Below are 7,143 nucleotides of genomic sequence, written 5' to 3'. Positions count from 1 at the left end.
TGAACCATGTGTATGTTTAAAGTTGGAATCCATACAATATGCCCATTTAAATAACAACCCAATGAGTATCAAATCATAATCCACAAAGGCATCATGAACAATCCCCTCATCAAGGACAATCGGGCTCGACCACCACACAGCACCATCTCCTGACAGAGAAGTAGCTTGAGTGACTGGCTGTTTTCACCATCCTGCTCCACAAACAGACTGAAGAAAACTTTCCTCACTGTTCTGTGCTGAACTACGCACTGCAAACCATGCACCATATTTTGTTTATTCCTGGACATTTTCACTGGGTATTTTACTATTATTACTAATATCCATTACATGCCTTTCTATCTTGAGTTTTGAATATTGCTTGCATTTTTAAATCCCCCTTTTGTACCTACCATCTATCTTTCATGTCTAAAGCAATAATGTTATTATTGCTTAGAATATTTCAGCAAAACTGAGCATTAAAGGTTTGGCTGACAGAAGGTCAAATAAGTATTTATAATAGTCACATTTACTTTACACGAATCCACATTTATTAAAAACATCATGAAAGTTCTACAAATGAGAAGGGTCACATAAATCTCATTGGCCTCCCAACCATCAGACCTTCTGGAAGTCTAACGGTCTAAAGATAATAATCTCATCAACAAGGTCAAATATGTGCCAGAGCTGGTAACACTGGGTTAAAAATACCATAAAAGAGGCAGGTGTTTTGATGCTAATATATATTATCATTTAAATTAAACAGAAGTCAAGGTGCCTATACTTGTGTTTGTCATGTAATCTATATAAGGATGTTTTGTTACTGAACTGAACTGTTTGTAAAACGACTGATTCTTTGAGACATTTCTTTAAAACATGGAACAAAAACGCATAATGATTTGATATCACTACTGTGAAAACCAAATGAAGCAAAAGGTAACTTTTTTCCATTGTAAATGTAAACTAAATGTCTTTGTTGTCACTCACTGTGATGAAATAAAGGTCCATTCCGGAATATTGAGCTGATAAATAGCAGCACGTTCACAGTTCTTCATTCTTTATTTTAACAAGCTGATACGAACCATAAACATTTGACAAAGCTTATCAGATTATCAAAGTTTAAGATGAGTAAAGAAGAGAAACCTTCAGACAACTCTGTGTACAATGAGCTCCGTCTGACGGGGGAACATTGTGACGCCGTTATCAAGGTTGAGGATGTTGAATTTCAAGTCCATAAAGTCGTCCTGTGTAACTGTACCCCATATTTTCGGTGAGTTGATAATATAATTATAGCTTTACATAACTCTCAGAAAGTAAAATTGAAAATACAAATTAAGATTTTTACTAAAGCAGGTATGTCAAATGTGATATTGACAACCTTGCACATTAAGCAAGTTTTATATTTCAAAGATATGGCAGATGATTTAAAACCAAACGAGGTCTGTTTTCTCTCACAGTTACATGTTCCAGACAGCAGTTTAGATAAAAAACCATTTAACTGAACACTTTTCAAACAATTGTTCATATTTTCTTCCATGGTAATCATATAGAAATCAATTCTGCCCCACATATTTCTGTCAGCGACACACCAAGTAGTTATTACAAGCACTGCTTCTGATGCAGTACACACTGGTCAGTCTCAATATCAAAACCTTCAAAACCTAATTCTGTATACACCTCCATTGGTGTGAAAAAAAATCAGATTATGGACAAGTAAATTGTTAAAAAGTAAAAAATTGGTATATTTAGAAGCATATGAAGTCCCAGTGGATACATTTTTATCAGATATCAGAATGAGTACTGTATTGTTAATGATTTTTTGCTTTGTAAATACATGCAGGGTGGCTTCTGAAAGAAAAACAGTTAGGAAACCATTGGAGTAGTTTATATTCTCATGATTACGATACATAGTTGAGATATGGCAACACAAAGCTTTTATTTAACATTTTAACTTATGGTGTCAAGTATTCAGCTGAAAAAATGTGACATTGATAGAGTGATTAAAGCATGATGTTGCATGATGACTGTTGCAGAAATACATCTCTCTACTGTGCTTTCATTTCAGAGCTCTCTTCTCTTCTCACTGGTCTAACCGGGACAAGAAGATCTTTAACATTCCCAACGTGTCTCCTGACACAATGCAGCTCATCCTTGACCATGCTTACACGGCTCCGTTTCTGTCACAGAGGACAACGTGCTGGACCTTCTGATTGCTGCCGATCAGTTCAACATAGACGATGTCATACGTATTTGCTACAGTTTCCTTGAGGAGCAAATGTGCCCTGAAAACTGTATTGGCATTTGGCAATTAACCAACTCCTGCTTCTACCCCAAACTGCGCTCCAAGGCTTTTCACTACATCACTGAGCACTTTGAGGAGGTTGCAAGCTGTGAAGAGTTCCTGCAGATCCCCGTGGAGGAGCTCACTGATATCATTGAAAAAGACCAACTCAATGTAAAACAGGAGAGTTCTGTGTTTGAGGCCATCATTAGGTGGATTAACCATTTACCCAATGAACGGGAGAAACACATTGTTGCTCTCTTACCGAAGGTACAGTAGCTTGTATAAATATGTTTACCGGTAGTTTAATTTTCATATTATCAGGCTTCAATTGATGGTGTTGTGCTGACAGCTATATAATTAACACTGCAAAGTCATATTTATTGAACTGAACACAGTCTAAGGTTTAATCCATCGAGTCTGATGAAGCTTCAATCTTCTCTAGTGTCACAACGACAGGCAGCTGGATCCTCTATCATAAACATTGAAAAACTGTTACAGAAACATAAGAGGGCGTCTTGGCTGCATTGTGAAATCTGAGTCTTTTTAGCTAGTCCATTGGCTATGACTAGCTGCCTTGTCTTTCATCAATCTTTTTTCCTTGAATCCTTTTTGTCATTAAAATATAACGTTATAAAGCATATTATTTGACACAAGTGCTACAGTACAGTCCATGCAGTTTTATATTAATGGATTCTATCCTTTCATGTCTGTTTAGGTCCGACTGGCTCTGTTGGATATGGAGTATTTTAAGATGAAAGTGATCACCAGTGAGGTGGTGAAGAGGAACCCTGAATGCTACTCCATGATCAGTGATGTTCCCAGAGCCATAGCTAATGTCATCAGATTTGGGCTGCCTTCACGTTGCTTCGGCAACAGATTTACCCGTCCTCGCATGCCAAGGTCCATTTTGCTGGCCATGGGGGGATTGAGTGTTGAAGATCCAACCAACAGCATTGAGGCCTATGATATCCGGACTAACCGATGGACAAATGTGCCGAACGATGCTGGGCGTCCTTGTGCCTATCACGGCACTGCGTTCCTCAATGGGTACGTGTACTTTATTGGGGGTTTTGACAGACGGAGCTATTTCAACAGTGTTTGTAGGTGGGACCCAACAACACACACGTGGCAGGAAGTGGCACCGATGTACTATCGTCGCTGCTACGTAAGTGTGACTGTACTAAATGGGTGCATATATGCTATTGGAGGCTACGATGGACACACTCGGTTCAGCACTGCAGAGTACTACGAACCCCAGACCAACCAGTGGACTTGTATTGCACCGATGCACGAGCAGAGGAGTGAAGCCAGCTGCACAACATTACACAACAAGGTGGGTGAACTGACAGAGACACAAGGAGTGATTGGAGTAGAAGTGAATGGAATAGAGTCCCCAACCACTGAAAACACAAAACTCTAAAGAAATGCTAGATGTTGAGAAAATCAAGGGGTTAATAAAAAAAAATTGAATTACATAGTTCTTCATGTAAGGGTGCTTCAAAGACACATGCTGAATGTTAAAAATCCTAAACTATTAATATTATGCCTTACAAAGTTAGTTATATCTGACCAATGGAAAAAAGATCATTTTATTAAGCCACATAACATTAAAGCAAAGATTACACATGAATACAAAACTCATAAAGGGTAAAATCACTTAATACTTCTTATTTTGTCTTCAGATCTATATTTGTGGTGGATTCAATGGGCAAGAGCGCCTGGAAACAGCTGAATACTACGATCCACAGACTATGCAGTGGACATTGATCTCCCCAATGACTTGTCGGCGCAGTGGAGTTGGGGTGGTTGCGTACAGAGATAAAGTCTATGCAGTAAGTTGAAAACCAGCAGACATTACCAAAATAGTTTTTTTATCCATTGGTAATTAGTCTCTTATAAAAGATGCAGAGAGCCAGATTTTAACCATAATATTCCAATTTACTCCAACAGGTTGGAGGGTTTGATGGTGACAACCGTCTCCGCACTGCTGAGTGCTACAACCCAGGAACCAACACTTGGAACAACGTTGCATCCATGATAACTAGCAAGCAACTTTGGCATCGAAGTCATGGAAGACTTGCTCTTTGTTGTGGGGGGTTTCAACGGCTTCTCCACCACCTGTAGTGTGGAGAAGTACAACAGCGAAACAGATGAGTGGTGCGAGGTCTGCAATATGGATGTCTTCCGGAGCGTCCTGAGCTGCTGCGTTCTGTTTGGACTCCCCAATATGGCTGATTATATTCCCCCTCGTGACCCCCGGAGTGACTCTGCCTCCTCCTGAAACCAATGTGCCCAACTGCTACAGTCACCATCCCTTTGGGGTGCCTTTACCTGGCTCTGGGAATGTTACAACATCCGCCATCATCCAACAGACTTGGCTGTAACATAAATTCATGAAATAAATGTTGTCATCATTAGCATGAATTCTGTCAATAGCATTTTTCTAGACATTTCAACAGCTTATAAATGCTTTTTTGTGGAGCCTTAAGCATGTAGAACATGGTCTGACCAATACGTTTTTATAAGTTTTCATGATTTCTCTCTGTAGATTGTGTACATGCATTATGTACATTTCATGACAACTGGAGGAGGGGCCAGTTCACTGCACAACCTGCAGTCTGATGGAAAGTGGTTATCATGAAGAGGCATATAAAAACCGTTTTACTAAGGTCTATAAACACACATAACTAAATAAAAAAAAAATGATGTTTTCACATGTACATTCACCATTGACATGCAGATTAATACTAATGGTTACTTCCAAAGAAAGAAAGACATTTACGTATGGATTTAGTTCAGATTAAACTGTCAAAATAATTCCCAGCAGAACAACAATAGCAGACGAGCAGTAAACGTAAAGCCTGTGTTGAAAACAAACATCAATGGGGGGCAACAAAAGAACAAAGTGAAAAACTGAAAACTACTTCACTGCATTCTGCTATCTGAAAAGATAATTTTTCCTTATTCCCATTCTCTGAATTTACTGCTTTTACAACAATGTGTTCTATTTCAATTAGCCCCATAGAAACATCTGGACACCTCGCCTGTCAGATCCATTCATTCTCGGTATTTAATCATGATAGCAGGGAACAATTTTACGTGGTCCAGACGATTGTCACCATGAATGAGCTACAGCAGGAGATGGCTTTCCCTTTTATATGCAGTATTTGCCCCTGACAGGATTTAAAACACCACTACTACTGTAATTGTTCTTTTCACAAGACGTAGTGTCACAAGGTCAACAAATGATGTACGAAGCAATATTTCAAAATAGTGAAACAAGCCAGAGATTTTATTAGTTATGAATGTATTACAGTTCTATTTTGTAAGCATTTTTGAAGTTATGTTCCTGTAAATTCCTAAAGGAGTTTAGCATATTTAAGTTACTGCAAGCCATAAGGAGCCACCATTCACATAGTTATCTACTTAGCAACTGTTGTGCCACACAGTGGGTGCTGGTTCAGTTATCAAAGAGTTATTAATGATTGTTGGAGAACAATCCTTAATAATTAATAAAGTAGATTATTTATCAAATTGAATTATCAAAATGACTTAATCAAAACGGGGCACCACCTGATGTAGTCAGGAAAAATGATAACAAAAAGCAAAAATCAGTCTCAAGGTAAATTAAAGCTGTAAGCAGCGACGAACGGGCCCTCGCACTCATGGCCACCGCCTCCCATAAGCATATCAGAAATTACACCACCCACGACTTTCTATGTCAAACCATCCAAAAGTTATGGCAGAAAATAGGAACCATGAAATATCGACCAATCAGAAGAAGGGGCGGGGCTAATTTGCACCAATTATGTTCAAGGACTCAAAACCATGTCCAATGACACCACCCACGAGTCTTTATGTCAAACCATTCAAAAGTTATTGCAGAAAATAGGAACCATGAAATATCGACCAATCAGAAGAAGGGGCGGGGCTAATTCAGGCCAATGAAGGTCAAGTACTCAATACCGAGTTACGGTTCGGGCCGTATTAACTGCCGAAGGAATGGCATAAACTGTGCCAATGTTACGCGATTAATTCAAAATGTTCAAAATGTCCGACTTCCTGTTTGGTTTCGGCTATGGCGCCAAGAGACTTTTCTTTAAGTTGCGACATGATACAGGTGTGTACCGATTTTCGTGCATGTACGTCAAACCGTATTGTGGGACTTGAGGCACAAAGTTTTCTAGGGGGTGCTGTTGAGCCATTAGGCCACGCCCATTAATGCAAACCATGAAATATCAAATTTATCGCCAGGCTTGGCTTGCGTGCAAAATTTGGTGACTTTTGGAGCACGTTTAGGGGGGCAAAAAGGCCCTCATTTCGTCGGAAGAAAAACTAGGAAGAAAAAAAAATCCTACAGATACAATGAATAGGGCCTTCGCACTGTAAGTGCTCGGACCCTAATTATTCTTCAGAATAATAGTGAAGGGAGGAGTCCGAACACAGGCCTTTGCACCCAGCAATTGTGACAAATAGGTGTAACATAAGCACAAACAACTTCTCTCATTCAAATTAATCAGAATTTATTTACACAAGTGTCAAGAAGATGTTAAAGCAACACTTCGGATAAATTCTGATGGCTAAACTACACAAAAAAAACAACTAACTAACATAAAAGCAAAACTTCATGTTCATCCGCGTGTGTGTGGCAAGGGCGTAGGTTTGGTCTCAACATTGGTAGGGACGATATAACGGCATAACCTGCATGTACACTTTTTGCTGGGGACGGGACATTACAATTGCCACCTTTATTTCTATTGTTGCTACTAACTAAACCAACATTTAGCCTTCTGCCAGAGTGTAAAAGGACTGGTAGACCAACCAATACATCTATCAGGCAGTGGTGGACAGTAACGGAGTAAATTTACTTGAGTACTGTACTT

At 39.2% G+C, this 7,143-nt stretch overlaps 1 pseudogene; it reads left to right on the top strand.

Annotated features, from left to right (window-relative positions):
• Positions 1 to 1,100: 1,100 nt before the first annotated feature.
• LOC133464798 (kelch-like protein 10) lies at positions 1,101 to 4,541 on the top strand (annotated as a pseudogene).
• Positions 4,542 to 7,143: the final 2,602 nt, after the last annotated feature.

The sequence above is a fragment of the Cololabis saira genome, chromosome 18 (genome assembly GCF_033807715.1).
Source record: "Cololabis saira isolate AMF1-May2022 chromosome 18, fColSai1.1, whole genome shotgun sequence".
NCBI lineage: Eukaryota > Metazoa > Chordata > Actinopteri > Beloniformes > Belonidae > Cololabis > Cololabis saira.
The sequence above is the reverse complement of the archived record's forward strand: the minus strand, read 5'-3'. Positions and strand labels throughout refer to the sequence as shown.